Here is a 15,028-nt window from a genome sequence, read left to right on the forward strand (position 1 = left end):
AGTTCTAATTCTACATCCAGACAAAATATCAATCATGAGGTTAGAATAAAGACATCAAAAGACATGGAAGGTTTTTTAAAAAATTGTTACTGTATACCATTTCTCAAGGGGCTACTGGACAATAGAGTGCTTCGAAACAAAAATTTAACCAAGAAAGAAGAAGATATAGATACAGTAACACAGAAAGGAGGCAAAAGGAATTTCCAAAATGAGGTTAAAGGGAAATATGAATTTGACAGTAATGTTGCAAGCCTAATAATTAAATACTGGGCACTGGAAGGGGCCAATAGGGATATCTTCAAAAGAAGATAGTGAAACTGATAAATCAGCTGATATGTATAGAAGTGATTGAGGAAGTTTACATAGTTCTGGCAGAGATTTTGACAACGAATTAGTTTTAGTTATTAGACTAATTCAGCAAATAGCCCGAAAAAGTAATTATTAACACCATGGAAACAAAAAATGGGATAAGAAAGGAGCTCTAGTATACTACATGGCTTAATTATGATGAAAACATTTGCATATAATAGTGAAAATATAAATTGCTGTTTTATAAATGTGGTATATTAGTACATGCAGAGGCCATGAATGTGTAAGGAAACTAAATCCTCATCCTCCTAAGCCTCTTGAATATGTCCACTTTTGATCTCACCAACTAGTCTTTCACCTCTTACCTGGACTTTTCTAACAAATTACTAACTGGTTGTTCTAGAGGCATTCTTTCTGTAGTCTTTTCTGCAGTCTACAGCCAGAGCACACTTTTCTACACACAAGTCGAATCGTATCACATCATACCCTTCCTTCCTTCCTCCTTCCTTCCTTCCTTCCTTCCTTCCTTCCTTCCTTCCTTCCTTCCTTCCTTCCTTCCTTCCTTCCTTCCTTCCTTTTTCTTTCTTTCTTCCTTCCTTCCTTCCTTTCTTTCTTTCTTTCTTTCTTTCTTTCTTTCTTTCTTTCTTTCTTTCTTTCTTTCTTTCTTCTTTCTTTCTCTTTCTTTCTTTTTTTTTCTTCTTTCTTTCTTCACATCATACCCTTTAAAGGCTTCCTAATGCCCTTAGAACAGAAACCCTAGTTTTTGCTGTGGCCCTTCAGGTACTACATAATCTAGATCCTTCCTATTCAAATTAATTACTTTATATCCCTCTTCTCTGAACTCTCTTTACTTCACTAGACTTTCAAAGATGTCATAGAACCTTTCCTACATAGAAGTGTATCACATGCCATTCCCACCTATGTCCCCAAAATTACCTACACTGAGTTGGCCCATTGTCTGACACACCATGACTCAACTGTCATTTGCTCAAGGATGTTTTCTGGTCTCCAAAACTAGAAACTACCATTATACTAAGTAATAACCCTTTACCAATTCTTTCTAAAACAACCTACTTAAATTTCAAAGCAACGATTTTCTATTTGCATTCATATTATGTTTCTTCATGCTATCATTATTGAATTACATAATTAAAGTAACAAAACTTGTTTAAGGAACTTGTTTAGGAACAAACTCATCTGATGGCATAAGGACACAATTGAATGGGTGGGAACAAAAAGTGAGCATATTAATGTGCAGCACACTCCTTGCTACTGTTTACATGTCTGGCACCTCAGTCATTAAGTTTTATAGAGTAATGTAAAGCATCAGGGAATGAGGGGTGTCAGTTAAATAGGAGTCAGGTGAAAAAGCTCCTACATTTGATTTATTCTTAAAAGTTCTGTGAGGCAGGGGTATGTTTGCATTGGTTTATCATTATAAAGCTATGGTCTAGCATATAGTCAGTGCATGAAACACAGTAGGTGTTCAACAAAGATTTTGCAAATAAATGAATACAAAAATACACAAACATGGACACCTGGGTGGCTCAGTGGTTGAGCGTCTGCCTTCAGCTCAGGGCATGATCCTGGAGTCCCAGGATCGAGTCCCACGTTGGGCTCCCTGCATGGAGCCTGCTTCTCTCTCTGTTTAAGTCTCTGCCTTTCTCTCTCTATGTCTCTCATGAATAAAAAAATAAAATCTTTTTAAAAAATACACGAACAAGTTCTATTTAAGAATAGGCTTTTGGCTACTGATCATATATCCATCGCATCTGCTTCACTGATACTGCCTGGAACATTTGTACTGACCCCCTTGTTCTTTGCCTTGCAAATAATTTCCACAGGACTCTGTAATTGTATTGGTAATTGTGTTGTTCAAAAAGCTCTAATCCACAAATTAAGTGTGCTTTAGAGCATGATTAAACTCCAAAAAGCAAAATTACTGAGGAAAATCTATTATTGTTATCTAAACAGCTGAACCACTTTCCAAAATATTCATAACACAAATTGTTCTTCTAAAGGGCAAAAATGAAAATTGTTCATGGTTTACAGAAAGGCTAAGTTAAATTTAAAAAATTTTAGCAAAGTTTAATGGGGTAAAGATAATATATTCTCTGTATAACTGGGCATTTTTAAACTTATTTTAAACATTAAATTATTTAAACTGCCAAAATAGGCATGGAACTTTAGTAAATTTGTTTTGAATAATAATGAATTAAAACTGTAATTCAGAGAATTATATTTGGGTTGATATCACAGGTAATGATTTTAATTATACTTAGTACGAATAAAAGGGAAAAAAGCAGGCATACCTTATCAAACACAAACATACCAAGGCATACTTGATCCTTTCACTTGTTCTCTGTTTTATAATTGTTTATATTTTCTTTATTACTTTTTTGAATTACAAAGTATTACATGCTTTCAGTGACAAGTAAAACTATAGGGGGATGTTAAAAAAAAAGGTTAAGAATCTGCAGACACACTTGGATAACCACTACTTTGGTCCCTATATGTACGAACATGTATCACCTATAGCTATACAGATTTGTATATAATATATAACATATACATATAATGTATGATACGTGATATATATAGATTACATTACTTTTATGAGAATCAGATCATACTATGTCCATTAATTTGAACTTTTATTTTAAATTTTTCCTAAGATTATAGATCTTCCTTTAGTTCAGTATATATAGATGTATTTAATACTTCTACCTATTTTGTTTTAAATTAGTATTATTTTAACCTACTGAAACTATGAAACCATAAGTGCCCAATGCTGTAAAATGTGTGTTAGAATAAAAATACTTGTACTTATTGTTCTCTATTAGAAATTCAAGATAATTACCCCTCACAAATATTTAATACTAATGAATATGAGGCAGTAACTTGCAACATTTTACCATATTTACTATTCCAAACATGCAAATGTCTATCAAGTAATATTAGAACTTTTAATACCTCTAATTGTTACACCAGAAAGCACTAATAGGATAAATGTTTGGATAAACCAGTGCTGATCTCTTACAAAGTTTTATTTCAAAATTCCCAGTCATATTATACTCATTTCCCCTTGTTGCACAGGTTTTAAAAGTTTGTTGTGTGCTTAGTTACATTGAAAGAAGAAAGTAAGTGAAAGGCAACAACTAAATCATTTCACAGCACTAACCATAATAATTTCTATAAATTTATGCAACCTACACCACAAATATATTGGCCAATTATGTCATTTCTGCAGGGATCTCAGTTTAATAGAATTCATAGAAAGATTACAATGATAAAGTTCAGAAAAATAGTACTCTTTTTTCTTTTCTGTTATAGTTTTATAGCAGATATGTTTTTAGCAAGTTTCATTTCCTTCTATGACAATTCATGGGGGAATAAAACCTTTTTTTCCTCCAATGCCAGTAGATACGGTATTTGAAATGCTTTTCATTCTGTCCTGAATTCCAAGTCTTTGAGCCTTAAAGAAGCCAATGTAAAGAAAGACAACTTCTTTCTAGAATTTGTCTTTTAAAGTTCTCATGAATAGAGATGAAGCAATAGTAATGCTTTCAGAGAGCACTCATATAGGAGAGAAATCTACTTTATCTGTACTCTAGCTAAGGAGGATGAATGTTCTAACCTTGAGACACCCTTTTATTTTGTCTTTCTGTGGATGAACATCTCCTGGATAGAGCTACTGTGAAAGAATTCCGCAAACAGCCCAGATCATATTCACTCAGTGTGGATGCTCAGGTAAGTGTCCATGTTGATCGTACTATACCTTGATATAGGAAGCATCTTTAAAAGAAATTTCAGATGCAAATAAACAGTATTTCACCTAGTGATATACTGACTTACAATATAAACATGAAATATAAGAGCTATTGTCAGCTGTAAGCAGCTTTATAAGGTCAATTTTATAAACAACTTTGTTCACAAAATTATATAACCATCTCCATCCCACACTCACCTAGGAATGAAAACAACTAATTTTAACTCTATCGTGTTATTATCTGAAACAAGATTTATATAATCTACAAAGAGTCATAATCTGTAAATTCCTTGTTCAACCTTAAATATATGGTGAGAAAAAGTTCTTTTCAGAAAGGATATTCTACTTCAATCTTACTTCCCCACAAGAATCAACTATTTTTATATCAGTCAGGAAAAATGTTATGCTGCTGTGCCAGATTGTTTCCCAAATCAAAGAGGCTTAAAATACTATAAGAAAATTTCTCATTCATATTACCTGTCTATTGTGAATCAAGGTGGTTCTTTGTTCTGAATTGTTCTTACTCTGGATCCAAATTGCAGGGCCCATTTCTCTGGAAAATTGCTGGTCCCAGTGACATAGGTAAAGAGCTTTGGAGAATTTTGTGTCAGCCAGAAATTTTCATGCCTCATCTCCTCCTCACAGCTCACTGGCCAAAACTATTCACCTGGCTGCATCCAGTTACACGGTCAGGATGACCAGTTCTGAGAAGTTAATGAATTCCTAGAAGGAAAAGAAACAAAAAAACTTTTGCCAAATAGCACTAATGAATACTACAGTCAAACATACTTACCAAATACTCAACTCCTCTCCCTCCTTCAGAAAAGAAATATTTATCCTCTCCCTGCAGGGAATCAATTCCACAACCCATCCAGGCTTGGCATCAAATGCAAAATCAGCATCTCTTTTACATCAAGTGTGTCTAGCTCCTCTTGATCTGAAGATCAATGAACTCAAAAGTTATCTACAAACATCAACCCAATATCCAATGGTGATACAAGGACAAGATAACAACAGTCGCACAATTGTCACAGAATTTTTAGTCAAAGCTTATGGCTTATTTAGCAATATAACTCTTTTAAAACTTCGTAGACTTTTTCCCTATTTAAGTCAGCTCCATATGTACCATCATTTTTAAGTCATCCTTTCTTAGATTTATTCTTTCTTTGATATTTTATCCCTCCAACCCTCTTTTTTCTCCTGCCTTAATTACAAGATACTTGATCCTTTCAGATTTTGGGAGAATCACATGCTTAATCTCTTTTCTCTCAGTCATTTTGTTCAAATGACTATGCCTCCTGGATACTATAGCCTAATTTGGACCATTGCTGTAAGATTTTTTTTAATCCATTCAGAGACTTTACAATGAGGGTGGCAGCCATATTTTAAGTTTGAAACTTGCCACAGAATGAATTCTAATTGGCCTTTATTTGTCAAAGTTGTCTCAGTTTTACTTTTCACCAGTTTTAGATGAGAATTAGCTGCCTCTTACAAGACTCTGTGGCTACAATTCTTAACTATTTTCTTTAATTACTTCTTGCAAGTTGGTTACTTCTTTTCTTCTTTCTCATTTTTCTCAGTATCTCTCTTTACCTGATTTCTCTCTTTTCTCCCTCTTTCTTGTCATCCTTCTCTGTCAAATATCAAATATTACTATAACCCCACATATCCATTCACTTTTCTGTTACAACTTTATTCCCTAAAGTTACAACTTCATTTGGTATATTATCTGCCTGGCAGATGAATGTAGATTATGGTTTTACCATATATTTAACCACTAAATAATATGAATTACCATCCTTCCAGCTTCAAATAGTAGTTCCCTTATTTTACATTATGTCTCCTAAGTAATGACAGACTTTGTAGTTATTTGGTTATAACAATACACCAGTTACTGGTAACAACATCTGTATTAGTAATATAGGTTATGCTGTGATAACAGATAATCCCACAATCCTAGTGACTTTAGATGGTTCATTTTTTATTCATATTATATGCCCATCATATTTTATGCCCATTCATAGTGTATGCCCATCAAGAGTTAACTGGAAGCTCTGTTCTGGGTGTCATTACCCAACAACTCAGACTGACAAAGGAGTCACAGTCTGAAATAACTCTTGAGCTCTGAAGGGTCTTGCACCAATAGTTAAATGCTCTGTCCCAGAAGTGATATATATTACTTTTTCTCAGGAGTCATTGTGGAGAACTATCTACTCTACTACATCTTTGCTAAGTATCTCATTTCTCTAGATGTATTCTGTACACTTCTATACATGCAGAAGGCTGCTTTCTTGTCCTAGGACTTCCAAATGGGTTCAAACACTGGAAGGTGCCAGCAAGTAACTGGAAGGCAAGAGAATGAGTTGCATTATTTGTTCCCGTATGTCCCTCCCTCTGGGGTCACTGTGGATAAACTGTGTTCACCCACTGAGTTCCCAATTTCCAGGGAGGTAGCCCTCTCCATTCAGCTACCCTCTTCAGATTCTGAAACCAGGTAACCATTCCCTCCCCTTGTCCCTCCAGCCCTGGGGATAACAGATCTCTCCCGTTGTTAGCTCTAGCCTTCTGTCTTGTCATTTATTGCTTTCTGTAAACTCTAACAGTAATATTTTTATTAAACATTTCTCAATTATTGTTTGTGTCATCTTTTTCCTCCTAGAATCCTGACTAATCTACTGCACACTTAAGAGGGAGCCAGAAAGTAGAGGGCTTTGTAAATATTTGACTAAGACCACTAATAACCACAAGAATGTTATCTTCATCAAAGCCCCAGCTATATTTATTAGCTGAGTAATTATATAATGTTAAGAATCTGTCCCTACTATAGTGAGATTTGCCAAATCATCAATAAAAGATCAGGACAGACAGAGCAATTCTCAAATTCAATCCTAAACAGAGAATAGAGTTCATATTTGTGTACATATTTAGGTAAGTATCATTGACATTCACCTCTATATCTCAGTACTTGAGGTTTGTAAATATGAACCAAGTCTCCAAAACTCTATACCTAGCCTAGCCCTTGCCTGGTCCTTTCCTCATAAATTCTGCTCTTAGAAGAACACTTATTGCCTCTTTGGCCCTGCAAACAGTGAATTCTCAATGTATCTTTTGACTTGTCCTTCTGAAACCTGTAAAATTCTCTCCTTATACAGCCAATTTAAATTTCCAAGTGGAAAAAATAAGTACAATTATTCACCATCTTTATTATTTGGACAGAGATTTCTTTACAATATGCTTCCAGTAGCTGCTTTCCAAAATATAGCTTGACTGTCCATGAACCTCCAGACCTACCCTAGTCCAATCAGCTACAGCTAAGAGAGTCATATAAAATCAGGCATAGAACTCAGTGGTTAAAGAATCACCTAGGATTGATGAGATTTCCATATAAGAAGTGTCTGTAGATGACGCATCCATCCTGAGGCTTGTTTTAATGTTATAACAAAATCGCAGCTATAAACTGAAAGAAACATTACCAACAGTTAGTGACCGTTACAGCCGACATATTATACAGCATGAAATAAAATAGGAGAACCAGGCAACTGAACAAGCTATTTTTTTTCTTAAGAAAAAAAAAATTAAGACAAATATGGAAACTAGAGGCTATATAACAGAGTTGATATTACTTAAAGTAGTGGTTCCTAAAATTTCACACCTGAACCAGCAACATTAGCATCAACTTCTAGAAGGCCTGTTAGAAATGCAAATTCTTGGGCTTTATCCTATATTAATTGGATCAGAAACCCTAGAGATGGGATCAAACACTCTCTGCTTGAATTCACCTTCCAGCTAATTCTGAAACATGTTGCGGTTGAGACTTCTTGTCCTACTCCAGGGCTTCTCAAACGTTAATGACATGCAATCACCTGGATATTCAGTTAAAATGCAGATTTTGATACAACGGGCCTGGGATAGGACTTACTATGAACAAGCTATGTAACAAGCTCCCAGGTGATGCTGATGCTGCTGATCCATGGGCTACACTTTGGTGTCAGGGCTAAATTACCAAATCCTACAGAATACAACCCATTTTGTCATTGTTAGCCCTTGTTCAGAATAAGTAATTTCCTGGTATTATTGGGAATACCTGTGCACAGATGCATTTGCAGCAAAAAAGAATTTGAAACACCTTCTAACAGGATCTTCCGGATTCAAAGCATCATGCTGTTCTGACTCAATGTGCCTAACACAACAGCAGCTTTCTCTGGATTTTCCAGTGCCTTTTCTTTTCTTTTCTTCTTCTTTTTTTTAAGATTTTATTTATTTATTTGAGAGATAGAATGAGAGAGCACACAAAAGTGAGCAGGGAGAGGGGAAGAAGGAGAAGGAGACTCCTCTGAGCGGGGAGTCTGATGCAGGGCTCCATCCCAGAACCCTGGGATCATGACACGAGCCAAAGGCAGACACAACCAACTGAGCCACCCAGGCGCACCTCTCTGTTATCTTTTCACTAAAAAGCCTACCTTGCTTTCCTTTAAGTAGCTACCGGTCCAATACAGACCCCTAACTTAGAATCCTCACTTTGAGGCTGATGACCACATCACGTTATACTCCTCCCACCAAACCATTTGTCTGATAACTCAGACTGCTAGAGCTCTATTCCCACTGGAACTCCCTGATGTCCCCACCTGCCAGGAGGCGATCACAATCCCATACTTCCTTCCTTTCCTAAGCTCTCGGTTTTAGTAGAAAACGCCTGGGCTAAATGATGAGGTAGCTTAAATTAATCTTCTAAAATTACTGTTTCAGATAAGCTTCCTCTCTACTTCTTCGCTTTTATTTACTTCGCTTTCTTCTCTCCATAGGTGGTCAGAATGCTCCAAAGAAATGCTCACCTACACCTGGTCTCATAATTACCCTTTCTTCTCCAAAACCTCTGTTAGAAACCCACTTCCTTCAGAATCTTTCAGCTTTCTGCCTTAAAGTAGAGCTATGAGGCAACATATTCTCATTAAGGTGGTAGTGATTTATAATGATTTATTTTACTACCCCGCCTGGAGATATTTATACTTTAATGAAAAACACCTGTAAAAGGCAATCTAGTAGTTTATAAACTTTGGTGATTGGGAATTTTGTTAAAAATGAGGACTCTCAAGGTGCCTGGGTGGCTCAGTGGTTGAGCATCTGCCTTGGCTCAAGGCATGATCCTGGGGTCCTAGGATTCAGTCCCATATCAGGCTACCCACAGGGAGCCTGTTTCTCCCTCTGCCTATGTCTCTGCCTCTGTGTGTCTCTCATGAATAAATAAATAAAATCTTTAAAAAAATGAGGACTCGCAGGTCTTGCCTCAATCTGTTGAAATCTCTGATGTGAGGCATAGTGTTTCCATGTGAGAATTCCTTCCTGGTGTTTCTCAGGAAATGTAAGTGTTTTTCCCAATTCAGAGAAAAATTATTTTAAGAAAATCAGGAATACACAAAAAGGTATTATAATTCTTTTGCAAGACTTAAAGCTTAACAATAGATGTAGAGTCTATCCTGGTTTAAAGAAATTGACTGACTCAAGCAAAAGCAGAAAACACTGACATTCAGAGCAGAAAGCCAAGGTCAACAATTTTAGGAACCAGTGATGTAGGAAAGATATTAGGGTTCGAAGTAGATGACCAAGTAAGAATTCTTGAGACCATCTTTGGTGCAAAAAGGTGGTTTTATTAAAGCACAGGGACAGGACCTGTGGGCAGAAAGAGGTGCACCAGGGTCATGAGGAGTGGCTCATTATATACTTTCAGGTTGGGAGGAAGTTAGGGATAGCGTAAACCTCCCAGGTATTTTGGAAACAAGGTTTCCCAGATTCTGAGGGGGTTAACTATTGGTAGGAATAAGTCATTTATTACTGTTTATTAAAAACTCAGTTATGAGACTCTTTGGTGGGTCATATGCTTGGAAGATGATTGCCTACATCTATCTTGGGGCAAGGAGAGGCAGGGTAGAGATAAAGGAAATTTCCAAAGGAATTTTTATATGTTAAAGTAGACTTAAGGATCCTGGAGGTTGGGCTAAGGTTTCCTTTTGCCCTTAGCAAAATATTAACATCGAGGCAGCTGAATTCCTAGAGGAATGTCACCCTACCTGTTTCAAGGATTTGTCAATGGGCTGTTGGTAGTAAGGAAATTTAATAATTTTTCTTCTGCCTTTGTTTCCCACAAAAACCAAGACTGGAGAAAGTAGGAGGGAACCAGCTAGTAGTTAGAATCCCATCAGCCAGTATTGCTTAGACCTATTGTCATATTTAGAATGTGCATTCATGGTCCTGTCTGCTGTTAACAGTGAGTCATTCTTGCAATTAATATAACTATTAATGTTTATGTATAATATACTTTTATGAAGGGTATCTCAAGAAATAAGTTTTAGAAACAAAATTAGTCCTTTCTGATACATAATTCACTGTACTCCTATAAATCTTGCTTGGGAGATCCAGATATTTTGTCATTTGAATACTACTCAATAATATTCCCTAGCATTTTCTTGTATTTGAATATATGTTACAAGTGAATACAGATTAATGGAATTAATACAAATTTCAACCAGAAACAAACAAATACAATCAGTTCGAGCAGACAAAGTATTTTCCTGGTATAAGAAGAAAATAGTTTCATATGGGTGACTCAGTCGGTTAAGCATCTGCCTTCTGCTCAGGTCCTGACCCCAGGGCCCCGGGATAGAGTCCCGCATCAGTCTCCCTGCTCAGTAGGGAGTCTGCTTCTCCCTCTCCCTCTGCCTGCCACTCTACTTGTACTCTCTCTGTAAAATAAATAAATAAAATCTTAAAAAAAAGAGGAAGAACAGAAAATAGCTTATATAAAGCATATATACCCTAATGTGCCCAAATTGAAGAAGCCTTTGCATGCTTTCTTAACAATTCCACGAAAATGAAAGAACATTTTCTACATCCAGAATATCTGTCAAGGAAAAACAACAAAAAAGACTATCATGGCAATGAATGCTTTGTATGTTTTAAAATTTCATTTTAAAGCAATTTAAAAATATTTAATATTTGTGGTATTATCTATTTTTAATGATTCTCATATATTCATTTCATATTAATATTCCCACATTTTAATGTTTCCTTTCCCAAAGTTTATACCAAGTACAGAATATTTCTGCATGCTATTGAAATATATAATCTTGTAACAATATATTAATAAAGAAAAATAACCATGCATTTATTGATCTTTTTTCACAGAAAACCACTGAAATTTTTAGGATAACCGTATGACAGAAAAATGATTCTTAATATATTCCTATTATTGTCACTCATTATTATTTAAAAGCACATGAATAAAATGTTACCAAAAATACAGATCATTTATGATTAAGGGAAAGCAATTTCTCACTCCCACATTCTCAGTCCTAGCAATTGGCAAACACAAGTGGGGCACAGTTAATTGTATCTTTACCAAGCACCTTAGGTCACACTAATATATATGCCTTCTCCTAAGTGGGTAACACTACAGAATACTGCCTGAACCTGATGGAGGTGATCAGAGTCTCAGGAATTTAAGAAAAGCAGATGAAAAGACTTAGAGGGGCAGTAAGGAGCAGGTCTTCCTGGTACTTGCAGACATCCTTTAAATAACACCATAGAGGGGGTGCCTGGGTGGCTCATTAAGCGTCTGCCTTTGGCCCTGCTGTGTCCCGGGATTGGGCCCATCCAGGCCCGCATCAAACTCCCTGCTCAGCAGGAAGCCTGCTTCTACCTCTGCCTTCTCCCCTTACTTGTGTTCTCTCTCTCTGTGTCAAATAAATTAAAAAAAAAAATCTTTAAAAAAATAACACCATAGAGATTCACCTAAATCTGGCTGCGTGCATATGACTTAAAGATATTATCACCTATTTCTCTGGCTTATTGTGATAATTAAACAAAGCATCAAATCACCTTAGAATCATGCCTGCCACATAATTCCCCTCCTCTTTTGCCCACCTCGTCTACCCTATCCTTCCACGAACCCTGACCTCTACAGCTATTTGTTAGCCACAGATTGAGGACCTTAATGTTACTCAATAAATCACTCTGTGCCTCCTGGTCATCAACAGAAGCCTGAGTGCTCAAGGGGAAAAGAGGAAGGAGAATAGCAATGGTGTCCCCACTGGCAGCCATTGAGGTATATGTTGAATGAGACTAGATTGTCAGGGTTGCTTTCCATGTTAGAACTCCGCTCACACCTTTGCAGTAAACATGGATACTACATTCTTTATAGCAGATGCTAGAACATTTCCAGATTCCCAAAGGGATGGCTATTCAGATTTGTACTTTGTGAATTATAGTCATAAACACAGAAAAGCATGCCCATAAACAGGAGTTTAGGAGTCTTGTTTGCTTTATATTCTACATTAATTGACTTATCCAAATGATTTATGTTTATGTAATGTGTAATTTCAACAAGATGTTAAAAAGTTTCCAAAAGAATGTATTAAATAAACTAGCTTTGTTATGAAACACTGCATATCACAGAGCATTTTAATCTCAAATTCTTATGTTTGTAAGTCAGTATATGAATTTTCCTATACATAATTTATAGGAAAGTAGGCAGTAACTCTACTGTAACTGGTAAGCTGTAACTTAAAAGTAACTGTAACTCTAAGCTAATTTGTATTAATTACTATATATTCCCTAATTAGGAGTCAGTTAAAAGAAATCGATGGTCTCATGAAAAAGACTAAATATGTATTTCCAGATCTAATCAGTTTGTTGTCCTGACTCTTAGAGCAGCACTTCATATCTCACAGGCCTGAGTCACTAATGTTTTGAATCATGCTACATCTTTACTTCCTAAATACATACTTATTTTAAAATACTTGCAACATTTTATTCTGTTGGGAGAGATAAATGTCTGCAAATGATGACTATGTTGACTTAGCACTTCCAAAGTTAAAATTCGAGCTAGCTACATGTGGATTTATTTTCATAATTGTATATCATAGCTTCCTTCTTTTTATGGAAGACAGATCTCTTTTATTTCTTTTAGTAACCTCTACACTCAATGTGGGGTTTGGACCCACAACTCAGATCAAGACCTGAGTTGAGATCAAGAGTCAGACACTTAACTGATTGAGCCACTCAGGTGCCCCTATGGAGGACAGAATTTTACTCAGTTTTCGTATATGTGCGCCAGAAGCCTTGCCTGTGCCTTGTGCTCTGGAGATATTCAGGAAGTATGTGATGCGTGAGCAAATTCATAAGAATCAGATGCCCATATTCTTTCCTTAAGGTTCTGGAAAAGTGCTTATAGTTTCCTTTGCAACCATTCTAGGGTCTCCTACTACTCATCTGTGGGGAACTTCTTTATATGTGACGTAAGTCACTCCCACAGTGATGGAACATTGCTTGTCCTTGCTTTGGCCATTGGATTTCTCCACGTCAAATAAGACACACCCTTCACTTTATCCTCAAAGTGTCTCAAGTGAAGCCAGAATACAGGGATTAGATGTTCAAGTACAAATGAGTCGGCACAGGACAAAGCTGCTATCCAGGGCATTACTGAGTGCTGAGTTGGAATTCAACAAGAGTTGAATCAATGTGGGGTAATTTTTATGAATATTAAGAATTACATTCATGAGGGAAGCAACTGGTCATCATACACAGACTTTTTTGTTCTTTATTCTGACACTTAAAAAAATTAAGGTATAATTTATATACAGTAAAATTTACCCTGTTTCATAATGCATAATTCAGCAGTTTTTGACAAAAACACGCCATCATGTAACCATTGTCAAAATCAAAACAGAGAACAATTCCTTCACTCCAAAAAACTCCCCTATGACCCTCTGTTGTCAGGACCTCCACCAGTCCCTAGTTCCTTGCAACAACTGATCTATCTTACCTCCTTATAGTTTTGCCTTTTCGAATATCATAAAAATGAAACCACAGAATGTAGCCTTTTGATTCTGGATTCTTTCACTTAGTAAAATGCACATAAGAATCATCCATGCTGTGTGTAGTTCATACATTATACTGAGTAGTAATTTTATTCCTTTGTATGGATGTACCAGATTTGTTTATGCATTCTTCAGCTGAAGGACATTTGGGTGGTTCCCAATTTGGAGCAATTATAAATAAAACCACTATAAATATTTGTGCACAGATTTTTGTGAGAGCACAGAATTTCATTAAGCTTGTATAAATACCTAGAAATGAGATGGCTGGGTCTTATGGTAAGTGTATAACTAACATTATGAGTCTACTGAAGTGTTTTCCAAAATGGCTGTATCATTTTACATCCCTAACAGCAATGCATGAGATTTCCAGTTGCTCCACATCCTAGTCTGCACTTGGGATGGTCCGTCTTTTACATTTTAAACCTTCTGATAGGTATACAGTAGGATCTCATTGTGGTTTTGTTTTTCATTTCCCTAATGGCTAATGATATTGAGCTTTCTTTCTTATGTTTATTTGAGATTTGTGTATCTTCTCTGAGGAAGTATCTATTTAAATCTTTTATCCTTTGTATATTGAGTTTTTGTTGTCCTACTGAGTTTTGAGATTTTTAAAAATATATTCTACATACATATAAGTTCTTAGATATGTGATTTGCAAATATGTTCTCCTAGTTTATAGCTTGTCTTTTCATCTTAACAATGTCTTTTGAAAAGGAGAAGTTCTTAATTTTGACAAAATGCAATTTTATTATTTTTTTTTATTTATGGCTTATACTTTTGGTGTCATAGCTAAGAAGTCTCTGCCTAACCCAAAGTCACAAAGGTTTTCTCTTGTGCTTTTTTTTTAGAAGTTTTATGTTCTTAGATTTTATATTTAAGTCTGTAGTCCATTTTGAGTAAATTTTTGTGTGGTGTACCTGATATAGATCATGTCATTTGGTTTTGGTTTGTTTTTGTATATAAATAATTTACCTGGCACTGTTTGTTAAAAATGCAATCCTTTTTCCACTATATCCCTTTGTAACTCTGTAAAAAATCAACTAATCATATACATATGAGTATGTTTCTGGACTCTCAA

The 15,028-nt window shown here is 35.8% G+C and overlaps 1 long non-coding RNA gene across 1 annotated transcript; it reads right to left on the bottom strand.

Moving 5' to 3' along the window:
• Positions 1-2,800: 2,800 nt before the first annotated feature.
• LOC140620227 (uncharacterized) lies at positions 2,801-10,971 on the bottom strand. Its single transcript, XR_012020006.1, has 3 exons — positions 10,888-10,971; positions 7,441-7,535; positions 2,801-4,801 (listed from the first exon to the last, which is right to left on the bottom strand). It is a non-coding gene; the product is annotated as an uncharacterized lncRNA (long non-coding RNA).
• Positions 10,972-15,028: the final 4,057 nt, after the last annotated feature.

This window comes from Canis lupus, chromosome 28, assembly GCF_048164855.1.
Source record: "Canis lupus baileyi chromosome 28, mCanLup2.hap1, whole genome shotgun sequence".
Classification (NCBI taxonomy): Eukaryota; Metazoa; Chordata; class Mammalia; order Carnivora; family Canidae; genus Canis; species Canis lupus.